We start from the raw sequence: 23,743 nt of genomic DNA, 5'->3' as shown, positions 1-23,743 counted from the left end.
GGCGGAGCGGGAACCATGGCACTCCGGGACTGCTTGCCCTCCATCCCGCGTGTCCCCCGACCCTCTCAGGGAGTCCCTCTTCGCCAGGTGCCTCCCTCGTGGTCCCTTCTGGCCCCGCGCCCCTTCCTCCCCAGGTGGACCTGGGGGACCCCGCCGGCGACTGGTCGACTAGCGCGTGTCGACGAGGGTGGGGAGGCCTTGAACGCCCGGCGCCGACCCGGCGGGGCGGGGCGCTCGGACCGAGTGTCCCTCTCGCCAGGTGGGCTGTTCACTGGGTGCTCGAATCTCTTTGCGGCGTCCTCTCCTGATAAACTGCCGTGTCCTCGGGGAAGGTCGAGGGGTTGGCTGTGTGCTGGGTGAGGAGGTGCACCGCGTCCTGGGGGAAGGTCGAGGTGTCGGCTGTGTGCAGGGGCAGGGGATGCCGCGTCCTTGGGGATGGTCGTCCTTGTGTTGGGGCAGGGGGTGCACCGCATCCTTGGCTGCCGGGGGCAAGCCAGTCCTTCGCGAGAAGCTGGCATGTGGTGCGTGGAATGTGTTCACAGGAGTCATCTCCTTGGGAATCTTCGTCCCGTCCGGAAGTCACCTGGTTATTTTCGGCCTCCCTTTAGGGAGATGAATGTGTTTATGTTAAACTAATCTCAGTTGAGATGGGAACGTGTTTCACGCTTGCAAATTTCTTCCCTTGGGCTAATTTCTTAATTATCTGGCTGTTTGTAGAACAGATCACTTAGGGCAATTTTGAAGTCTTAATGTTTCATGGTGTTTGAAAAAGTTAGCATGAGGCTCAGGTGTTGTAGCGGAGCCACTTCTTCTGAGGTCAACTGGAATGCCCTTAATTGACAGTGGCCACTTTTGTGTAAAATATCCAAATAGCCCCTAAAAATATCAGTTTCACTGCACATACTCTAATATACAAAAGTCAGATCATGAAATTAAGCTATATACTTCTCTAAGTCAGTGGTTCCCAGTCCTGCTCAGGACTGACAGTATTTTTGTTTTTGTTGAAATGATTTAGCAGTGGTCACTGTCTTTTGTGAAACTAATCTCTTTTGTGGGAAGTTTTTCTGTATTAAAAACTCGTGATTGGCCTTACTGAACTTTTATTAACAGGCTTGGCATAACACTTAGGTTGGGAACTCTTCCTTTGAAGAAATCAAATTGTGATCTCGATAATGTTTGGGGAAACAGTGCCTGCCTGGCACTTTCCTTGAAAGATGTACTGTATTAAAAGGATCTGATTATTTTTATTTTTGAGTTGAGGACAAAGAGAAGCATTCAGGTAGTGCTGTATCCTTTTGATAATAAAAGGCTGTCATGGGAATAAAAAGAAAAGCAGAGGGTGGGAAGACCAAATTTGTGCATTACCCCTGGCTTCCTTCCCTTTTGCCTGAAATGCTCTTCTGGACATTTTCCTGCTATATTTTCTCCTTCAGCCAGGTCTCCACTCAACTGTCACCCCTTCAGAGGGGCCTTCCCAGACTAGCACATCCAAAATAGGCTTGGTGCCACCTTCAACCCCCGTTGTCTGTTTACTTATTTCTTCCTCACACTTATCCTTACCTGACAATATGCTTGCCTGCACATTTGATTTGCTTTATGGGTAGTCTCCCTCACAAGAACGAAAGTCCTGAGAGAGCAGGGACGTTGCCCTCTTGGCTTCTGGCTCCAGTACTTGGCACATAGTAGGTGGGAAGACATACTTGTTGAATGAATATCTAGAATGAATTCCTAGACATGGAATTGCTGGGCCAAGGGGTGTATGTTTACGACTTTGAAAGGGAAGGCCAGGAATTTCTGTTGTGGCTCAGCAATTAAGAACCCAGCCGGTATCCTTGAGGGTATGGGTTTGATCCCTGGATTCACTCAGTAGGTTAAGGATCTGGTATTGCTGTGAGCTGTGGCTTAGTTCGCAGATGCGGCTTGGATCTGGTGTAGCTGTGGCTGTGGTATAGGCCAGCAGCTATAGCTTTGATTTGATCCCTAGCCTGGAAACTCCATGTGCCACAGGTGTGGCCCTAAAAAGGGGAAAGGAAAAAAAAGAAAGAAAAAAAGAAAACAAAAAATGGGGAGGCCAAAGTGCCCTCTCAAGAAGTTGTACTGGGGAGTTCCCGTCGTGGCTCAGTGGTAATGAATCCGACTAGGAACCATGAGGTTGTGGGTTCGATCCCTGGCCTTGCCCCAGTGGATTAAGGATCCATTGTTGCTGTGAGCTGTGGTGTAGGTTGCAGACATGGCTCGGATCCAGCATTGCTGTGGCTGTGGTGTAGGCCGGCGGCTACAGCTCTGACTTGACCCCTAGCCAGGGAACCTCCATATGCCGAGGGTTCAGCCCTAAATAGACCAAAAAAAACCAGGTGTTTTTATCTTTCTTTTCTTGATTGATGAAAACACATATAACTTGTAGCTTTAATTTGCATTTCTTAATGGTTAAGTGGCAATTTTTGTGTGTTTTTATAAACACCTGTAAAATTTTCGTAATTATTTACTTCTTTCATGACCTCCTTTGTTTGGGTCCTCCTGCACATTCTTATAACTTTCTATTCTGCACATGCTCTAATATACAAAAGTAAAGAAGATGATATAATGAATCTCTGTGTATCCATCACTTTCTTTCAGTGGTTTTCTATGTTTTTCTAATCTTGAATCATCTCTTCCTCCTCTTCTCCATTTTTGGTATGGTGGGAAACTATTTCAAAACAACTTATTTCATCCATAATATTTCACAATATGTCTTGAACAAACGATTTTTTTGAAATATGTATATATATATAGCCCCAGTGCTGTTATTATATTGTCAAAATTAAAATTAATAATTTATTATTTGTAATCAGTTTAATATGTAATATCCAATCTACATACACATTTCCCTGTCTCAGAAATGTCTTCTTTCCATTAGTTTGTTTCAAAATCCTATACATTTCTTAAGTTTATTCCTAGTCATTTTATCTTTTTTGTTATTGAAAATAGGATTTTTTTGATATTACATATTGATACTAGTTATATTTATTAATCTTGTAACTAACAATTTACATAATCTTAGTTTCAAGTAGTTTTTGCAGTTAATTCTCTTGGATTTTCCAGGCATACTATCATGTCAGCTGCAAGTAATAAGACTCTTGGGGGTTCCTGTCGTGGTGCAGTGGAAACGAATCTGACTGGGAACCATGAGGTTGTGGGTTTGATTCCTGGTCTCCCCAGCTGGTTAAGGATCTGGTGTTGCCATGAGATGTGGTGTAGGTTACAGACACTGCTTGGATCTGATGTTGCTGTGGCTGTGGTATAGGCCTGCACTGTAGCTCCGACTGGACCCCTGGACTGGACTGGGCCTGTAGCTGTAGCTGGGAACCTCTATATGACATGGGTGCAGCCCTAAAAAGCAAAAAAAAAAAAAAGTTTTGTCTCGTTTTCTCCTTTTTTGTCTCTTGTTTCTTTCCCTTTTTTGATTACATTGTATTTCCAGATCAAGCGATGGTATTGGGTACCCTTGTCTTGTTCCTGACTTTAATGACAATTCTTTTAGTGTTTTTGCCACATTATTTTACGAAAGAATGTGTTGCTGCTATTTTGTCTTTTATTATTATTTATTTATTTATTTAGGGCTGCACCGACGGGATGTGGAAGTTCTTAGGCTAGGGGTCAAATTAGAGCTGCAGCTGCTGGCCACAGCCACAGCAGTTCGAGATCTGAGCCACGTCTGTGACCTATACCACAGCTCACGGCAATGCTAGATCCATAACCCACTGAACGGGGCCAGGGATTGAACCTGCATCCTCATGGATACTAGTCTGATTCATTACCACTGAGCCACAAAGGAAACTCTTGTTTGTCTTTTTTTTATTATTTTTTAAATTATTTTTTATTTTTTGTTTTTGTCTTTTGTTGTTGTTGTTGTTGCTATTTCTTGGGCCACTCCTGCGGCATATGGAGGTTCCCAGGCTAGGGGTCCAATCGGAGCTGTAGCCACCGGCCTACTCCAGAGCCACAGCAACGCGGGATCCGAGCCGCGTCTGCAACCTACACCACAGCTCATGGCAACGCCGGATGGTTAACCCACTGAGCAAGGCCAGGGACCGAACCCGCAACCTCATGGTTCCTAGTTGGATTCGTTAACCACTGCGCCACGACGGGAACTCCTGTCTTTTTTTTAAATCAGAAATGATTGTTTAGCTTTATCAAATGCTGTTTTAGCATTTGTGAAATGATCATATGGATTTTGTACATTGACTTGTTAATATACTGAGTTATAGTAATTTTAGATCTCATATTATTGAATCATCATTTTATATTGCTGAATCATTATTATTGAATCATCACTGATAACTCGCATCATGTAGACAGATTCTGTTAATACTTGGGAATTTTACATCATTATTTGTGAGATTAGTCTGTAATTTTCTTTTTTGGGGGTAATTTTTAATGCCATCTTCATCAAGTTTTAGTGTTTTCTATAGCTTTGTTAAAGATTTTGAGCAGCCTAGGAAAAGGGAGAAAAGAGTTGCAAACAATGTATCTGACAAAGGTTTAATCTCCGAAATATACAAACAGTTCATATAACTCAACAGCAAAACAAATAACCCAATCGAAAAATGAGCAGAAGACCTAAATAGACATTTCTTCAAAGAAAACATACAGATGGCCAACAGGCACATGAAAAAATGCTCAACATCAGCAATTATTAGAGAAATGCAAATCAGAACTACAATGAGGTACACCTCACACCAGTCAGAATGGCTGTCACTAATAAGTATACAAATAACAAATGCTGGAGAGGATGTGGAGAAAAGGGAACCTGCCTATGTTTGGTGGGAATGTAAATTGGTACAACCACTATGGAAAACAGTATGGAGGCTCCTCAGAAAACTAAATATGGAACTACCATATGATCTAGCATTCCCACTCCTGAGCATATATCCAGACAAAACTTTCATTGAAAAAGATACATGCATCCTTATGTTCACTGCAGCACTATTCACAATAACCAAGACATGGAAACAATCTACGTGGCCATTGACAGATGAATGGATTAAGAAGATGTACACAATGGAATACTATTCAGCCATAAAGCAGAATGAAATGCCATTTTCAGCAATGCGGATGCAACTGGAGATTCTCATACTGAGTGAAATCAGTCAGAAAGAGAAAGGCAGATACCACATGATATCACTTATGTGTGGAATCTAAAATATGACAGAGGTGAACCTATCTACACAACAGAAACAGAATCACAGACGTGGAGAACAGACTTGTGGTTGCCAGAGGGTGCAGGAGGGAGTAGGATGGACTGGGAGTTTGGGGTTAGTAGATGCAAACTATTGCATTTAGAATGGATAAGCAATGAGGTCCTGCTCTATCACACAGGGAGCTATATCCAATCACTTGTGATAGAACATGGTAGAAAATAATATCAGAAAAAGAATATATATGAATGGATTACTTTGCTATATAGCAGAAATTGGCAGAACATTGTAAAATCAACCATACTTTAGTAACAAAAAATTAAAAATTGTTTTTTCTTTCTGTTCCTTAGCCAGTTTAAATGCATTTGAAATGCTTCTTTAAATTTTGGTAGAATTTGGAGTTCCCATCGTGACTCAGCACTTAACGATCCCGACTAGTATCCATGAACGTGGGTTCTGTCCCTGACCTTGCTCAGTGGGTTAAGGATCTGGTGTTGCCGGAAGTTGTGGTGTAGGTTGCAGATGTGGCTCGGATCTGGCATTGCTGTGTCTGTGGTATAGGCCAGCAGTTACAGCTCTGATTTGACCCTTAGCCTGGGAACTTCATATGCTGAGGGTGCAGCCCCAAACCACCCCCCCCCAAAATTTTTTTTGGTAGAATTCACCTGTAAAAGTACTTAATAAGCATGGTGCTTTTTTAGAATATAGCACTTTGATAACTATTATAGTTTCTTAGATTTTTTTGTCTCTTTCTGAGTTCAGTTTTGGTAGTTTATGTATAAATAAGTGTAAACACATAAATATATATATATATATATATATATATATTTATAGAAAGTCATCTGTTATAGCTCGCTTTTCCTTTTGTACCTGGAGCTAATCCCTAGTCTTGTTTCCTATTTTATATACTTAGACTTCTCCCCCCTTTTTTTGTTGATCTAGTACACACACACACAGACACACATACTCAATGAAGCTGATTTTTTCCCAAAGAAAAAAAATTTTTTTTTATTGTTCTGGGAGGCCAGGATGCTACTGAGGCTACAGAGAAGTGGAAAGAAGATGTTCTGTCTGAAGAGGCCAGCGGCTACTGCATTCTATTCTGTGGCTGCCCAGCTGGAATGTGGCTCCAGGGTGGCCAGATTTTCCAGTCTTTCCTGAAGAGTAGTTGAGTGTAGCTGTGTCTGTGATCTCTAACTTTTAAATGTTGGTGGCAACTAACTCAGATGAAAACAGCAACCTTGGAGGTAAAACCAAACCAAACCAGTTTTTTGGTTTGTTTTCATTATTGGACTAAAGGGTCAGTTTTGAAGGTTGATGTTTATCTGACTTACATGTCACCCCTGCACTCCATGAGAGAGCACCGGATATTAGTTTTGTTTTGCACTCTCCTGGCACAAGGAGGCAAATGAGGGATTCTGTGGGCCTTTCATGTTCTTCTCTATAATCCTGCCGTTCTTGGCACCAGGTATGCCATAAAGGCATAAGTGGTCTAAATTGGGCCCTAAGGAGGCAGTAATGAGATGCATAGGTCTGTGTGTTTCAGTCAGACTCTCCTTCCACTGCCAGCTCACAAGCCAGATCTGCTGGATAATCAGGGCTGCCTGGGAAGTTTCATAGCTTTTGACCTTTATGTGTAAATACAGAAGAACTCAGGCATCATCCTTGGTTCCTCCTTAATCCGAAAGTAGGAACTTCACACAGGGCTGCTCATGGCTTCACCATAACCCAGAAAGGCAGGTGAACATCTGTCTCTTTCACGTCAGTCTTCTTGAGGGTGAATATGGAGCTCACCCTCTAAGCGTCTGTGCATGGTATCTCTTTATCCATTCTTTACACATTGAGAAGGTGACAGTGTGCTCTGAGCTGGCTTTTGTAGATAAATTCTGGTTTTCTCCGTCTTCCTCCTTCCACTGTGGTCTCTGCTTGGACTTGGACAAGCCAGAAGGCAGGCTTTGTTATGGTGCCTATGGCTGGGTCCATCTCTTCCTAGTTGTGATTTATCATATCAGGGACACCTTCTAAACCTGGACCCAGGACCCTAGAACTTGGTGCTTCTTTGGTGGGATCCCTGTCCTGTATCTCCACTTGCCTTTCCATATTCTTTTGGCCAACTCTTCTTAAGGGAGTATCTGTCTTCTACAGTAACATTGGGTGTACACTGCTCAAATGCAGGAGATATTTTAGGGTAGATTAAAAGCTCCAGAGGACACTTTTACAGAGGTAGCTTTGGAAAGAGGATTAGAAGATGGGTCATCTCAACGTTCTGCTGCCAGCGCTGGAGACAGGATGCCTTTCCAGACTCATGATCCTCCTCTTCTTTCTCCCAGTAGAGACTTTACCTTGCAAAATGCAGTCTATGGGAAAATTTTAACTGCAATATGATTTTGAAAAGTGACAGATTAAGTCAGTGATTTTCACCCAGAGGTGATGTCACAGAACATGGATGTTCATATGGAGAGTGGGTAGGTCATTTGTCTCAGAGTGCCAGGGTCTGGGTGTCAGTGAGGGCAGGAGCTGCTGACATAGGGAGGCACAGTACCAGGAGGCTCAGCCTGAGATGACCAGTTAGCAGATCATCTGCTGAAAGACCTGCCATTTAGGCTTGGTGCCCATCTTAGTATCATTTGATAATTTTAGGGGGAAGCTTGCATAGATAACTGAGTATCAAGTGAGTATTTCCAGGTTTGTGGCTTGGGGTGACTTGTTAACTCTCTGTGTTTCTTCCTCTGTAATGTGGGGATAAGAATATCTTATAAGACTTGGGGGTGAGGCTCCCAAGTATGAAAGAGCCAGGCTCATATGAGCACCCAGTCAGTGGCATCTTGGTTATCCCTGTTATTGTTGCTTCTGTTATTAGTTGAGAGTTTTTTTTGTTTTGTTTTCTGCTTTTTAGGGCTGCACCTGTGGCATATGGAAGAATGCCACATCCTGGGTCTCTTTTGAAGGAGGTACTGACAGGGTTTGCCACTTAGATGGGTATGAAGGAGTGAGGAAAGTCAGAGGATTCACTAGTCTCCTGCCTTTTTTTGTTTTTTTGTTTTGTTTTGTTTTGTTTTGTTTTTTTGCTCTTTAGAACTGCATCTACAGCATATGGAGGTTCTCAGGCTAGGGGTCAAATCAGAGCTACAGCTGCTGGCCTACACCACAGCTCATGGCAACGCCGGATCCTTAACCCACTGAGCAAGGCTGGGAATCAAACCCGCAACCTCATGGTTCCTAGTCGGATTCATTTCCACTGTGCCACAACAGGAACTCCAGTTGGGAGTATTGAGAAAGCTCTGTTATTTTAGATCAAGAATTTACCCCTCTCTCCCTTTCTATCCTCAAACTATTATGTCTTCTCAGCCAGTTGTTGTGCATATATAATTGTCATCATGATCAGTTAACACATCCATTGGCAGTAGAACATTTTAAACAATACTTTTTGATTATTCAGCACTTTTTTTTTTTTTCCATCCTTTCGTAACTCTTCTAAGTGCTGAAGCTGTAGCAGTGGATGAGGGTCATGTCTTGTGGGAGAGGCAGATAACAAGCGAAGTGTGTGCCGTGTCAGGTGCTTGGGGCTTGAGGAGAAAAGTAGGGTCAGTAAGGAGCAGCCGAGGCATGTGTATGGTTTGGGTGACAGGAGGCCTTTCTCATAAGGGGATTTTTGACTGGAAGCCCCTGGCTGCTTTAGAGTGGAAGAATGCCTGGATGGGTTGTATGTCACCAATATGTTACTCTGACTGCAGGATGAGGACAGACTGGAGGGGCAGCAGGGGCAGGAGTCCTGCTAGGAGTCATCCAGGCAACAGATGATGGGGACTCGGGTCTGGAGGAGCTGTGGAAGAATGTTACATCCTGGGTCTCTTTTGAAGGAAGTACTGACAGGGTTTGCCACTTAGATGGGTATGAAGGAGTGAGGAAAGTCAGAGGATTCACTAGTCTCCTGCCTTTTTTTTTGTTTTGTTTTGTTTTGTTTTTTTGCTCTTTTAGGACTGCATCTACAGCATATGGAGGTTCTCAGGCTAGGGGTCGAATCAGAGATATAGCTGCTGGCCTATGCCAGAGCCCCAGCAACAGAGGATCTGAGCCGCATCTTCGACCTACACCACAGCTCACGGCAACACGAGGAGGTTTCTGCCCAGGGCCTTGGTGTGCTCCTGGGGTGGCCCAGCAGGGGAGACTGCTGGTGCCAAGCACCATGGTGGTGGGCATGGTGTCTCTGGGACCCAGTGCACCCACCAAGTTGGAGTCCCCAGACAGGAAGGCAGGCCAAGGGTGGTGTAAAGTTACAGGGAAGTGGGTAGATGTGTGAAGGAGCATTGAGCCTCTCTTCTGGGTACTTCTGTTTTCTCTGTGAAATAAGAGCAAGGCCCTCTGATGAGGGAAGAACAGGTACTGCAGGTGTTTCCTTTTCAGTTCCACCTGGACTTACTCTTCGCTCTCTCTCCTTGACCTAATCATATGTTAAATTCTCTTTAACATGAACAGTCAAGCTCCTTAGCAGGAGTTCTTCTTCCTCTTCCTAACTTTTCTTCTTCTCCTCCTCCTTTGCTCTTCTTCTTCTTCCTCTTCTCCCCCCTCCCCACTTCTCCATTTTTTAAAGTTATATTGAGGTATAGTTGATTTACAATGTTGGGATAATTTCTGCTTTACAACAAAGTGATTTGGTTAAACATATACACACATCCATTTTTTTCCAGATTGTTTTCTAATATAAATTATCATAGAATATTAGGTAGAGTTCCCTGTGCTATATAGCAGGTCTCCCTTGGCTAGTCATTTCATTCATCATAGTGTGCATTTGCCAGTCCCAATCCCTTAGTCCATCTCTCCTTCCCCACTTGTTCCCTTTGGTAACCATAATTTTTTCAAAGTCTGTGAGTCTGTTTCTCAAATAAGTTTATTTATATCCTTTTTTATTTTTATTATTTATTCATTTATTTTAATAGTGATTTTTATTTTTTCCATTATAGCTGGTTTACAGTGTTCTGTCAGTTTTCTACTGTACAGCAGGTGATCCTATATCCTTTTTTTTAGATTCCACGTATAAGTGATATCATAAGATATTTGTCTTCCACTGACTAATTTCCCTTAGTATGATAGTCTCTAGGAATATTGTGTTATTGTTAATTTCTCCTTTTACAGCTGTTATCAGTTGCCTTATATATTGAGGTGCCCTATGTTGGGTGCATATATATTTACAGTTGTTATATCTTCTTCTTTTTTTTTTTTTTTTTTGGTCTTTTTAGGGCCGCACCTGCGGCATATGGAGGATCCCAGGCTAGAGGTCCTTTTGGAACTGTAACCTCCAGCCTACGCCAGAGCCACAGCAATGTGGGATCCGAGCCGCTTCTGTGACCTACACCACAGCTCACGCCAACACCAGATCCTCAACCCACTGATTGAGGCCTGGGTTTGAACCTGCATGGATGCTAGTCGGGTTCGTTAACCGCTGAGCGATGATGGGAACTCCAGTCGTTATATCTTCTTGAATTGATCCTTTGATCATTGTGTAATGTCCTTCTTTGTCTCTTGTAACTGTCTTTATTTTTAAAGTTTATTTTGTCTGACATGAGTATTGCTACGCCAGCTTCCTTTTGGTTTCAGTTTACATGGAATATCTTTTTTCATCCTCTCATTTCAGTCTAGAGCTGAAGACGGTCTCTTGAAGACAGCATATATGTGGGTCTTGTTTTTGTATCCATTCAGTCAGTCTGTGTCTTTTGGTTGGAGCATTTAGTCCATTTACATTTAGGTAATTATCGATATGTATATGTTCTTATTGCCATTTTGTTAATTGTTTTAGATTTTTTGTTGGCCTTTTTTTCTTCCCTTCTTTTGTTCTCTTGTGGCTTGATGTCTGTTTTTGGTGTTGTGTTTGGATTGCTTTTTCTTATTTGTGTGTGCATCTATTGTACATTTTGGTTTGCAGTTACCATGATGTTTTGATATAGGAGTATATCTGTATATCTATATCTACAAGATTGTTTTAAGTTGCTGGCCCCTTTTTTTTTTGTCTTTTATTTTGCTATTTCTTTGGGCCGCTCCCGCGACATATGGAGGTTCCCAGGCTAGGGGTCTGATCGGAGCTGTAGCCACCGGCCTACGCCAGAGCCACAGCAACGCGGGATCCAAGCTGCATCTGCAACCTACACCACAGCTCACGGCAACGCCGAATCGTTAACCCACTGAGCAAGGGCAGGGACCGAACCCGCAACCTCATGGTTCCTAGTCGGGGATTCGTTAACTACTGCGCCATGACAGGAACTCCAAGTTGCTGGTCTCTTAATTGCAAATGCATCTCTTGTATCCTGCATTTGTACCCTCCTCTTCTCCTGATTGGTGGTTTTGATATCATATTTGTGTGTGGATGATTTCCTACCTTTACTGTACGTTTGCCTTTACCAGTGAGCCTTCTCATTTGTAATTTTCTTATTTCTAGTTGTGGCCTTCTCTTTTCCACCTAGAGAAGTTCCTTTAGTATTTGTTGTAAAGCTGGTTTGGTAGTGCTGAATACTCTTAGCTTTTGCTTGTCTGAAAAACTCAATTTCTCTGTCAAATCTGAATGCAAGCCTTGCTGGTAGAGTATTCTTAGTTGTAGGTTTTTTCCTTTCAACACTTTAAGTATATCATGCCATTCCCTTCTGGCCTGAAGAATTTCTGCTGAAAAATCAGCTGGTAACCTTATTAGGTTGCCCTTTATGTTATTTGTTGTTTTTCCCTAGGTGCTATCAATATTTTCTCATTGTCTTTAATTTTGATTCACATGGAATTCCCGTTATGGCTCAGTGGTTAACAAATCCGACTAGGAATCACGAGGTTGTGGGTTTGATTCCTGGCCTCACTCAGTGGGTTAAGGGTCCAGCATTGCCGTGAGGTAGGTCACAGATGTGTCGGATCCTGTGTTGCTGTGACTCTGGCATAGGCCAGTGGCTATAGCTCCAATTAGACCCCTAGCCTGGGAACCTCCATATACCACGGGTGCAGCCCTAAAACAGACAAAAAAAAATTTTTTTTTTGATCAGCTTGATTAATATGTGTCTCAGGATGTCCCTCCTTGGGTTTATTTTATATGGTATTTGCTGTGCTTCCTGGACTTGACTGAGTGATTCCTTTTCCATGTTATGGAAGTTTTCAACTATTACCTCTTCAAATATTTTCTCTGACCCTTTCTCTTTTCTTCTGGCACCTCTATAATGTGAATATTGGTGCGTTTAACATCTTAGACTGTCCTCATTTCTTTCCATTCTTTTTTCTTTATTCTTTTCTCTGTCAGTGATCTTTCCACCTTGTTTATTCATTCTTCGGCCTCCTGTATTCTGCTATTGGTTCCTTCTAGTGAATTTTTCATTTTGGTTAATCTCCACTTGTTTATTCTTTAAGTCTTATATTTCTTTGTTAAATGTTTCTTGTAATTTATCAATCTTTGCCTCCAGATTTTTTCCAAGATCTCGGATCATCTTACTACTGTTATTCTAAAGTCTTTTTCATAGAGGCTGCTAATATCCAGTTCACTTAGCTGCTTTTCTGGAGTTTTGTCTAGTTCTCTCATCTGGCTTGTATTTCTCTGCCTTTTCACTTGGTATAGCTTTTTTTCTGGTCTCTTTTTTGCAGGCTAGAGGATTATTGCCTCTCTTGCTTCTGGGGTCTGCCTCCTGAAAAATGAAGTTGATACCAGGGCTCGTTGCAGGCTTCCTGGTGGGAGGGAGAGGTACCTGCCCACTGGTAGATGAAGCTGAGTCTTGTCCCTCTGGTAGGTGGGCTTTGTCTCTAGGTGTGATTACAGGTGGCTGTGTGCCTGGAAGGACTTTAGGCAGACTCTTTGCTGATGAGTGGGGCTCTGTTCCCACCCTGTTTTCTGTTTGGTCTGGGGCTTCTCGGCCCTGATGGCTGAGGGGTAGGGGTGGCGGGGGCAGACATTTCAAAAATGGCGGCCTCCATGGAGCTCATGCCAATGATTATTCCCTGGGATCTCTGCCTCCAACATCCTGCCCCCACAGTGAGCCACAGCTGCCTCCTGCTTTCCTAGGAGACACTCCAATACCTGTAGGTTGGTCTGACCCAGATTCTTATGGAGTCCCTGCTTTGCCCTAGGACCTGGTGCACATGAGATCCTGTGTGTGTTCTCCAGGAGTGGAGTCTCTGTTTCCCCCAGTCCTATTGAGCTCCCGAGTGAAAGCCCTGCTGGCTCTCAACACCAAATGCTCCAGGGGGGCTCCTCCCCAAAATGCCAGATCTCCAGGCTGGGGAACCTGATGTGAAGTTTTGAACTCTCACTCCTGTGGGAGAGCTTCTGTGATATTGTTCTTTTCTTCCTTTTTTTTGGGGGGGGGATGCCTTAGGAGCTTCCCAAGCTAAGGGTCCAGTTGGAGCTGCAGCTGCTGGCCTACACCACAGCCACAGCAACGCAGGATCCGAGGTGTGTCTGCGACCCACACCACAGCTCACAAGCAACACCAGATCCTTAACCCACTCATTGAGGCCAGAGATCGAACCTTCAACCTCATGGTTCCTAGTTGGATTTGTTTCTGCTGTGCCACGATGGGAACTCCTCCCTCTTACCTTATAAATGAGGTATAATTGACCTCCTGTATTAGTTTTAGGTGTCCAACATAGTGAGTCAATATTTTGATGTATTACAAAATGATCACCATGCTAAGTCATTACCATCTGTCACCCTACAAAGTTGTAATTTTATTTCGCATTTTGGGCTTCATTTGCAGAATGTGGAAGTTCCCAGGCTAGGGGTTGAATTGGAGCTACAATATTTGTATGTATGTATGTATGTATGTATGTATGTATGTATGTATGTAGTATGTATTTATTTACAGTATTTGTCTTTCTTGGTCTGACTTATCTCACTTAGTATAATACCTTCAGATCCACCTATTTTGTTTGCAAATGACAAGATTTTTTGTTTCTTTTTCTTTTTAGTGGCTAAGTCACATTCCGTGTGTGTGTGTGTGTGTGTGTGTGTGTGTGCTATCACATTTTCTTTGTTCACTTGTTACTTGTTATCTTTTTTTTTTTTCCTTTTCTTTTTTGGCTGTCCTGCAGCTTAATGGAATTCCTGGGCCAGGGAACTCATCTGAGCCAGAATTTCGACCTATGCCACAGCTGCAACAACACTGCATCCTTAACCCACTGTGCCGGGCTGGAGATCAAACCCGCATCCTGCTGCAGAGACAGTGTTGATCTCTTGTGCCACAGTGTGAACTCCTATTTGTTGTTGTTGTTGTTGTTTTTGCCTTTATTATTATTATTTTTTTTAGGGCTGCCCCTGGGGCATATGAAAGCTCCCAGCCTAGGGGTTGAATTGGAGCTACAGCTGCCAGCCTACATCACAGCCACAGCAATACTGGATCCAGGCCGAGTCTGTGACCTACACCCCAGCTCATGGCAATGCTGGATCCTTAACCCACTGAGTGGGCCCAGGGATTGAACCTGAGTCCTCATGAGTACTAGTTGGGTTTGTTACCACTGAGCCACAATGGGAATTCCCTTTGTTGTCTTTGATGATAGTTTTCTGACAGATGTGAGGTTTTCATTTTCATTTATGTGATGATTGGTGATGTGACCATGATGCATGTTTTCATGTGTCTGTTGGCCATCTGTATATTTTCTCCGGAAAACATTTGGTTCCTCTGACACCCCCCCCCTTTTTTTTTTTGCTTTTTAGGGCCACACCTGTGGCATATGGAGGTTCCTAGGTTGGGGTTCAGTTGGAGCTACAGCTGCTGGCCTATGCCACAGCCACAGCAATACCAGATCCTTAACCCACTGAGCGAGGCCTGGGATCGAACCCGCAACCTCATGGTTCCTAGTTAGATTTGTTTCAATTGAGCTACGATGGGGCGCCTGACCCATTTTTTTAATTGGTTGTTTGTTTTTTGATGTTGAGTTGTATGAATTCTATATATTGGATATCAACCCCTCATTAAATATAATGCCTGCAAATATCTTCTCCCATTCAGTAGGCTGCGTTGTTGTCGATAGTTTCCTTCACTATGCAAAAACTTTTTAGTTTGATGTAGTCTCATTTATTTTTTACTTTTGATTCCCTTGCCTGAAGGTATATATACATTTATATGTATTTTATATATAAGCTAAGACTGATGTCAGTAAGTACACTGCCTCTGTTTTCTTTTAGAAGATTATGGTTTCAGGTCTTACATTTAAGTCTTTAATCCATTTTGAATTTATTTTTGTATATGAGAGTTCCCATTGTGGCTCAACGGTAACAAACCCAACTAGTATCCATGAGAATGCGGGTTCGGTCCCTGGCCTTGCTCAGTGGGTTAACGATCCAGCGTGGCCGTGAGCTGTGGTGTAGGTTGCAGATGAGGCTCAGTTCCCTCATTGCTGTGGCTATGGTGAAGGCTGGCAGCTACAGCTCAATTCGACCCTTAGCCTAGGAACTTATATATGCCACAGGTGTGACTCTACAAAAAAAGACAAAAAAATTAAAAATATTTTTGTATGTGGTATGAGAAAGTATTCCTGTTCAGTTCTTTTGCATATAGTTGTCCAGTTTTCCCAGCACCATTTATTGAAGAGGCTGTCTTTCCTCCCATCATATATTCTTGCCTCCTTTGTCATAGATTAGTTGACCATGTAGTGTGGGTTTATTTCTGGGTTTGTTATTCTGTACCATCAATCCATGTGTCTGTTTTTGCATCAGTACCATTCTGTTTTTATTAGTATAGCTTTGTAGTATAGTTTGAAATCATGCAGCATGATACCTCTAGCTTTGTTCTTCTTAAGATTATTTTGGTGATTTGGGAGTCTTTTGTTTTTCCATACAAACTTTAGCATTATTTACTCTATTTCTGTGAAAAGTGTTATTGAATTTTGATAGGGATTGCACTGAATCTGTGTATTGGCTTTGTATTCTTCCAAACCATGAGCATGATATAGCTTTCCTTTTATTTGTTTCTATTATCAGTGTCTTATAGCTTTCTTTTTTTCTTTTTTCTTTCTCTTTTGTCTTTTTGCCTTTTCTAGGGCCACTCCTTCGGCATATGGAGGTTCCCAGGCTAGGGGTCTAATTTGCGCCTCAGCCGCTGGCCTACACCAGAGCCACAGCAATGCAGGATCTGAGCTGCGTCTGTGACCCACACCAAAGCTCACAGCTCAACCTGCAGCCTCATGGTTCCTAGTCAGATTTGTTAACCACTGTGCCATGACTGGAACTCCTATCAGTGTCTTATAGCTTTCTGAGTACAGATCTTTTACTTTCTTGGTTAGGTTTTTCCCAGATAGTTTATTCTTTTTGATGCAGTTGTAAATGGGGTTGTTTTATTAACACATTTGGATAGTTCATTTTTATGTATAGAAATACAACAGATTGGTATTCTTTTGTCTTTCCTGCAGCTTAACTGAACTCATTGGTGAGTTCTGATAGTTTTATGGTGATATCATTGGGATTTTCTATATATAGTGTCATGTCATCTGCAGACAGTGACAGTTTTATTTATTTATTTTTGTCTTTTTGTCTTTTTACCTTTTCTAGGGCTGCTTCCCACGGCATATGGAGGTTCCCAGGCTAGGGATCTAATTGGAGCTGTAGCCGCCACCCTATGCCAGAGCCACAGCAATGTGGGATCCGAGCTGTGTCTGCAATCTACACCACAGCTCTCGGAAACACCCGATCCTTAACCCACTCAGCAAGGCCAGGGATTGAACCCGCAACCTCATGGTTCCTAGTTGGATTCGTTAACCACTGAGCCACGACAGGAACTCCGACAGTGACAGTTTTACTTCTGCCTTTCTTTTTATGTCTTTTTCTTGTCTGATTGCTGTGGCCAGGACTTCCAATACTATGTTGAATAAAAATGGTGAGTGGGCATCCTTGACTTGTTCTGATATTAGAACAAGATCAGAACAGAAGATCAGAAAAGCTGAAAGCATTTCCCCTTATTGTATGATGGCATAGGTTTGTCATATACGGCCTTTGTTATGTTGAAGTATGTTCCCTCTGTACTGACCTTCTTTAAAGTTTTTATCATAAATGGATGTTGGATTTTGTCAAAAGCTTTTTCTGCGTCTATTGAGATGATATGATTTTTACTTTTCAATTTGTTATGTGGTGTTTATCACTGATTTCTGGATATTGAAATATCCTTGCATCCCTGGATAAATCCCACTTAATTATGGTGTATGATCTTTTTTTAATGCATTGTTGAATTCATTTTGCTAATTTTTTTTTGAGGATTTTTGCATCTATGTTCATCAGGGATATTGGCCCTTTATTTTCCTTTTTTCATAGTGTCTTCATCTGGTTTTGGTATCAGGGGATGCTGGCCTTATAGAATGAGTTTGGAAGCATTCCTTCCTCTTCCTTTTTTTTTTTTTTTTTTGGGAGTAATTTGAGAAAGAAAGATATTAATTCTTCTTTGAATGTTTGGTAGAGTTTACGTGTAAATCTGTCTGATCACGGGTTGTTTTTAAGTTACTGATTTAAGTTCATGAGTGGTAATCACTCTGTTCATATTTTCTGTTTTTTTCCTGATTCAGTCTTAGGGGATTGTGTGTTTCTAAGAATTTACCCATTTGTACTGGGTTGTCCATATTATTGCTATGTAATTATAGTAATCTCTTATGATCCTTTGTATTTCTTTGGTGTCATTTATAACTTTTGCTTCTGACTTTATTTGGGTTTTCACTTTTCCTTGGTGAATCTGGCCAAAGTTTGTCAATTTTGTTCGTGTTTTCAAAGAACCAGCTCTTAGTTTCATTGATATTTTCTATTATATGTGTGTTTTTCTTTTTTCTTTTTCTCTTTTTTTGTCTCTAATTTATTTCTTCCTTGATTTTTATTGTGTCTTTCCTTTTACTAACTTTGAGGTTTGTTTGTTCTTCTTTTTCTAGTTCCTTTAGATAGTGTAGACCCACTCTCAGTTGTGGCCTTACCTTGAGTGGATGATTTAATAATAGTGAGCTTAGTTTCCATATCTCTAAAATGGGAGTGTTAACAGTTTTCTCAGATAGGTTTTTGCTATGAAAATAACACTGTAGGAGTTCCCAGTGTGGAGCAGCGGAAATGAATCTGACTAGGAACCATGAGGTTGCAGGTTTGATCCCTGGCCTCGCTCAGTGGGTTAAGGATCCAGCGTTGCTGCGGCTGTGATGTAGGCAGGTAGCTGTAGCTTTGATTTGACCCCTAGCCTGGGAACATCCGTATGTCGTGGGTGTGGCCCTAAAAAGACAAAAGACCAAAAAAGAAAGAAAGAAAGAAAATAACACTGCGAAGGAGGTAATTTCTACTTGTTAGGGTGTTTTCTGGTTTGCTTAGAAATTGGTGTGGTCTCCTACCAACAATTCTCGTTCTACACAAACAGAATGCTTCTTGTGAAAAGGGAGTTTAGTGGGTTTTTTTTTTCTTCTTACAGCCGTACCTGTGTGGCATATGGAAGTTCCTGGGCTAGGGGTCGAATCAGAGCTGCAGCTGAGGCCTATACCACAGCTTTTGGCAATACTGGATCCAAGCTGCATCTGCAACTTATGCTGAAGCTGGTGGCAGCATTGGATCCTTAACCCCTGAGTGAGGCTAGGGATTGAACCCACATCCTCAGAGAGACAATGTTGGACCCTTAACCTGCTGATCCACATGGAACTCCAAAAAGGGAAGGGTTTTTTTTTGTCTTTTTTTTTTTTTTTTTTTGTCTCTTTAGGGCCACACCCATGGCATATGGAAGCTCCCAGGCTAGGGGTTGAATTGGAGCTACAGCAGCCTGCCTGCGCCACAGCCACAGCAACGCAGGATCTGAGTCATGTCTGTGACCTACACCACAGCTCATGGCAATGCCAAATCCTTAACCCACTGAGCAGGGCCAGGGATTGAACCCGCATCCTCATGGATACTAGTCGGGTTCGTTACTGCTGAGCCATGATGAGAACTCCCAAAAAGGGAGTTTTAATAATTTCCCAAATGAGACAGCCATTAAATAAAGTTATTGTGGTAGAATATACATAGCAAAATTTACCACTTTAACCTTTTTTAAGTGTATATTTCAGTGGCATTCACCTTTTTTAAATGTATGTGTTGCTGAGGGGAATCTTTGTTAAGAGCCAAGGCTACACTCAGGGTCTTGGGCTGCAGTCCTTCAACAGCAGGAAGACTATATTTGCTAAGCTTTTTTTGTTTGTTTGTTTTGGTCTTTTTGTCTTTTTAGGGCCGCACCTGCGGCATATGGAGATTGCTAGGCTAGGGGTCTAATTGGAGCTGTAGCTGGTTGCTTACACCACAGCCACAGCAACGCAGGATCCAATCCACATCTGCAACCTATCACCACAGCTCAGGGCAATGCCCATCTTTAACCCACTGAGCAAGGCCAGGGATCGAATCCGCAACCTCATGGTTCCTAGTTGGATTTGTTTCCACTGTGCCAAGATGGGAACTCCTGTATTTCCTGAGCTTTTAAAGCAGCCCTTTTGTATTCTGGATACTCAATTGTCTTTCAGAAATAGCATCTAGCAAGTTTGCTGATGATGGGGGGCAAGGAAAATGAAGGAGTGTGATAGAGTCAGAACAGTCCAAAAGAATGAAGAGAAAGAAAAGCGGAGCACCATAAAGGTTGACGCAGGGAGAATTAGTACAAATAGCATTAAGTGGTTTGTACCAGATACCATTCTCTTCAGCACCTTAAATGCTTTAAACTACCTCACAAGGCACCCTGTTTCACAGACGAAGAAATCAAGGCACAGATAGTTATGTAGTTTGCCCAGGGTCACACAGCAACAGAAGCCAGAGCTGTGGGTTCTAGGGCCTGCCTTCTAACCACTGTGCCTCCCTCCTGTTAGGGCTGTCTCTTTTACACATCTTGACTGTTAGAACAGGGAAATATGGGTTGAAAATATTGGGCAATTGCTGGAAACCAGTGAATTAACCAACATGTCACTTTCTTTTCTGACCACATTAATGACCACAGCAAGGTGCTGAGGAGTGGGCTCCTGAGCTCACAAGCCTGCCCCCTCAGGTAGGTGGCCTCCTCTGGGACCTCCTAGTTGGCTTGGCACAGCCACCTTGTGGAAGCTGGCAAGGTCTGTGCACCTGCTGCAGAGCCATGGGGGAGCTAGGACTCAGAGGAAAATGACTATGGAGCCAGCTTGGTTGGCCCCTTTGACTTTCTGAAAAGTCTTTGTTATCAGGGACCCCCATGTCATCAACACTGTGTACCTTGGCCATGGGAGGTGAGCATGTCCTAAGCAGCTGTAATCAGGCTAAGTAGAGATTTCGTGGTGCCAGTGTTCACTCCTTTAATAAAGAACCCAGAAGCTTGAGGCTTCTCAGATAGGAAGCGGCGGGGTGGGGGGGGGGGCAAATTCACTTGCATCTAAAAATAGTCCTTTGTTAAGAAATTTACCTAGGGCTTTCTTAAAAAGCAAGTTTCTCCAGTGTGAAGTTGTGAAGTAGCTTCCTTTATCCATTTTGTAAATGTTTTGCTCTCAGATGTAGCTGTCTCACCCTTGTGCTTGTCATTACCGCTTGCTGAATTTCCAGTTCTGGGCCTTGCCCATTTGAAGCAAGATGTGGTCCATGGTCAGAAGGCGTGACATGTGACTCTCTAGGTAGAAGCATTTCATAGCAGATTTGTGGCTTTCCATGCCTTTTTTCCTAGTGCCATTTGTGGAGATGGTGACATCATGAAGCAATGGTGCTTGCTGACAGGTTTCTGAGCAGCTAGGATTAGTGGAACCCCTGCTGATCTGTGCTGGACACACAGCAAGAGCAAGAAATAAGCTCAGGCTGTCGGATTTGGTGGTGGTAGTTTTTTGTTTTGTTTTGTTTTGTTTTTTAATCTTTTTAGGGCCATACCCATGACATATGGAAGTTCCCAGGCTAGGGGTCCAGTTGGAGCTGTAGCTGTCAGCCTACACCACAGCCACAGCAACACCAGATCCATGCCGAGTCTGGGACCTACACCACAGCTCACGGCAACACTGGAGCCTTAACCCACTGAATGAGACCAGGGATCAAATCTGCTTCCTCATGGATACTAGTCGGGTTTGTTTCCACTGAGCCACAATGGGAACTCCAAAATTGGAATATTTATCCAGTCTCAAGATCAGAGAAGAATGTCTTCCCATAGAAGAAGAAAGCATAAAGAGAAAAAAATTTAAAATTCTCTTATAATTAAAAATATTACTGGTAGTTCCTGTCGTGGCTCTGCAGTTAACAAACCCAACTAGGTTCGAACTCTGTCCTTGCTCAGTGGGCTAAGGATCCAGCATTGCTATGAACTGTGGTGTAGGTCGCAGATCCCGCTCAGATCTGGCGTGGCTGTGGCTGTGGCGTAGGCCAGCAGCAACAGCTCCTACTGGACTCCTAGCCCGGGAATCTCCATATGCCGTGGATGAGGCCCCAGAGAGAAGAAAAAAAAAATTATTGGAGTTGGGAAGCTAGAAAGTTTAAATGTCCTCAGGCCCTGGGCTGTAGAAGTGAGGTGGGTCCAACTGTGAGCTGCCAGGGCTGGGAGAGGTCCACGTCTGACAGACTGGCAGCCCTGCCACAGCCGTGCCCCTGCTTAATGCTTAGCTTCCCATCTGACATTGCACGTGGCATTACTTGAGTCCTTTCTGAAACATCACACTACTGCTTTTAAGCACCAGTGTGGTTAAAAAGTAATTGTAATTTAAGATACTAGAGCAGGAAATTGGAGCTCAGCTGGATAGTTTAGCCAAACAGGGCTGGACAGAGCCAGAATGTTTTTTGCTTCCCACCAGCCAGGTCACGCAACCATCCTTCTCCACATGCTGAGCGTTCCTCTTCCTTGCTCTTGGACTCAGCAGGTAGATTCCATTAGAGTTGAGGAGACTGAGGCTCAGAGAATTGATTTGCCCTGGAGTCTCAGCTGTGAGGAGTGGCAGGCCTGCTCTGTCTCCACTGCCATGAGGAACCCAGCTTTGGAAGTTCCATGCCTTGCACTTCCCAGGTGCTCCCAACTGCCTAAGGGCCTGTTTTACTGGGCGGGGCCTTGCTCTGAGTCTTCATCCAATATTCTCTTCCTTTCCCTGGTAGAGGAATCAGGCAGGTTGTTTAAACATCTACCTTGGGAACAGTAAGTTTTCAAAAAAGCAAATCAGTATCAATCCAGAGGCCAGAGGGGAAGCAGGTGCCATTCCTGTGCTTGCCTCCTGATTCTCACACATTTTCCCAGAACTGCAGCCCTTCTGCCTAGGAGTATGTGTTCCTGTCTTAGTGCATTTGGGGCTTGCCCACCAGGGGCTCATGCAGGTGGAGTTGGTCCCCAGGTTGTGCCAGAAGAGCTGGTCCTGGTGCTCAAGAGGGGTGTGGGTCCATGGTGGCAGATGCCACTTCCAGGGTGAGATGCTACTTCCAGGGAAGAGAGGGTGGCCAGTTCCCAGCAATCTGAAGCCATTGGGTATCAAAGCAGTGTCTGGGAAACCTTTATCTGGAAGCAGACAGGCTGTGCTTCATAGAGAATCATGCACGTGCTGAGTGTTTATTGTTTAAGGGGGTCTTGTGCCAGCTGCTCCGCAGGGGCCTGTGAGAAGTGAAGTCTCTACAGTGCCCAGTGCCTGGAACAGGAGTTACTATGGGGGGATGACCTGGGGTTATTTCTCCCTTTCAGTTTGGGAGGCACTGTTGTTTTTTGGTTTGTTTTTTCTTTTTTGGCTGCACCTGAGGCATATAGAAATTCCCAGGCCAGAAATCAAATCTGAACCACAGCTTCTGAGAAAACTGTATCCTGAGCTTGAGAGATACAGGTAGCCTCCTAACTGGAAGTCTTCTCACTTAGCCTGTCAGATTAATACACAAAGAAGTTCCACTGAGAATTGGCACAGAGGGTTAGGAATCCAGCTGCAGCAGCTTGGGTCACTATGGAGGCACAGATTCAATCCCTGGCCTGGTGAAGTGGGTTAAAGGATTCTGTGTTGCCACAGCTGCAGCTCAGATTCAGTCCCCGTCCCGGGAACTTCCATATGCCACAGATGTGGCCACTAAAAAAAAAAAAAAAGAAGAAAAACTTGGAGTTTCCATCGTGGCGCAGCGGAAATGAACCTGACTAGTGACCATGAGGTTGCGGGTGTGATCCCTGGCTTTGCTCAGTGGGTTAAGCATCTGGCGTTACCGTGAGCTGTGGTGTAGGTTGCGAATGGGGCGCAGATCCTGCCTTGCTGTGACTATGGTGTAGGCCAGGAGCTGCGGCTCCAATTCAGCCCCTACCCTGGGAACTTGCACATGCCGTACCTGCGGCCCCCCCCAAAAAAAGCAAATAATAATAATAATAATAATACACAAATGTAGTAGTTGACCTGTGTGTCTGCACTGTCTTACATTCTGTGAGTAGTTTTAAAAAAGGTAGTAAAAGTCATGGCACAGTGCCAAATGGCAAGGTCATTCTTTAGACCAGTAAAACTAGAATTTCTGAAGCAAGCTCCAGTCATTGATATTTTATAAATTCCTTAGAAGATTCTCATTCACAACCAAGTGACTGTCAACCAGAGTAACTTTCAGTGAGGTTGCTTGATTGAAGACACAAACTATGAAACAGAAAAAAAAAATTGGAGCTCTAAGTGTAATGGGATTCCAGAGAAGTCGGTGGTGGTTCTGG

General features: G+C 43.3%; 1 protein-coding gene across 1 annotated transcript in view; it reads left to right on the top strand.

The window, feature by feature from the left end:
- Nucleotides 1-23,743, top strand: part of ABHD12 (abhydrolase domain containing 12) — a 58,831-nt gene that overhangs the window by 363 nt on the left and 34,725 nt on the right. The window lies entirely within an intron of this gene.

This window comes from Sus scrofa, chromosome 17 (assembly GCF_000003025.6).
Source record: "Sus scrofa isolate TJ Tabasco breed Duroc chromosome 17, Sscrofa11.1, whole genome shotgun sequence".
In the NCBI taxonomy this organism is placed as follows: domain Eukaryota; kingdom Metazoa; phylum Chordata; class Mammalia; order Artiodactyla; family Suidae; genus Sus; species Sus scrofa.
Note: the sequence above shows the minus strand (reverse complement) of the source record. Positions and strands in the feature narration are given on the sequence as shown.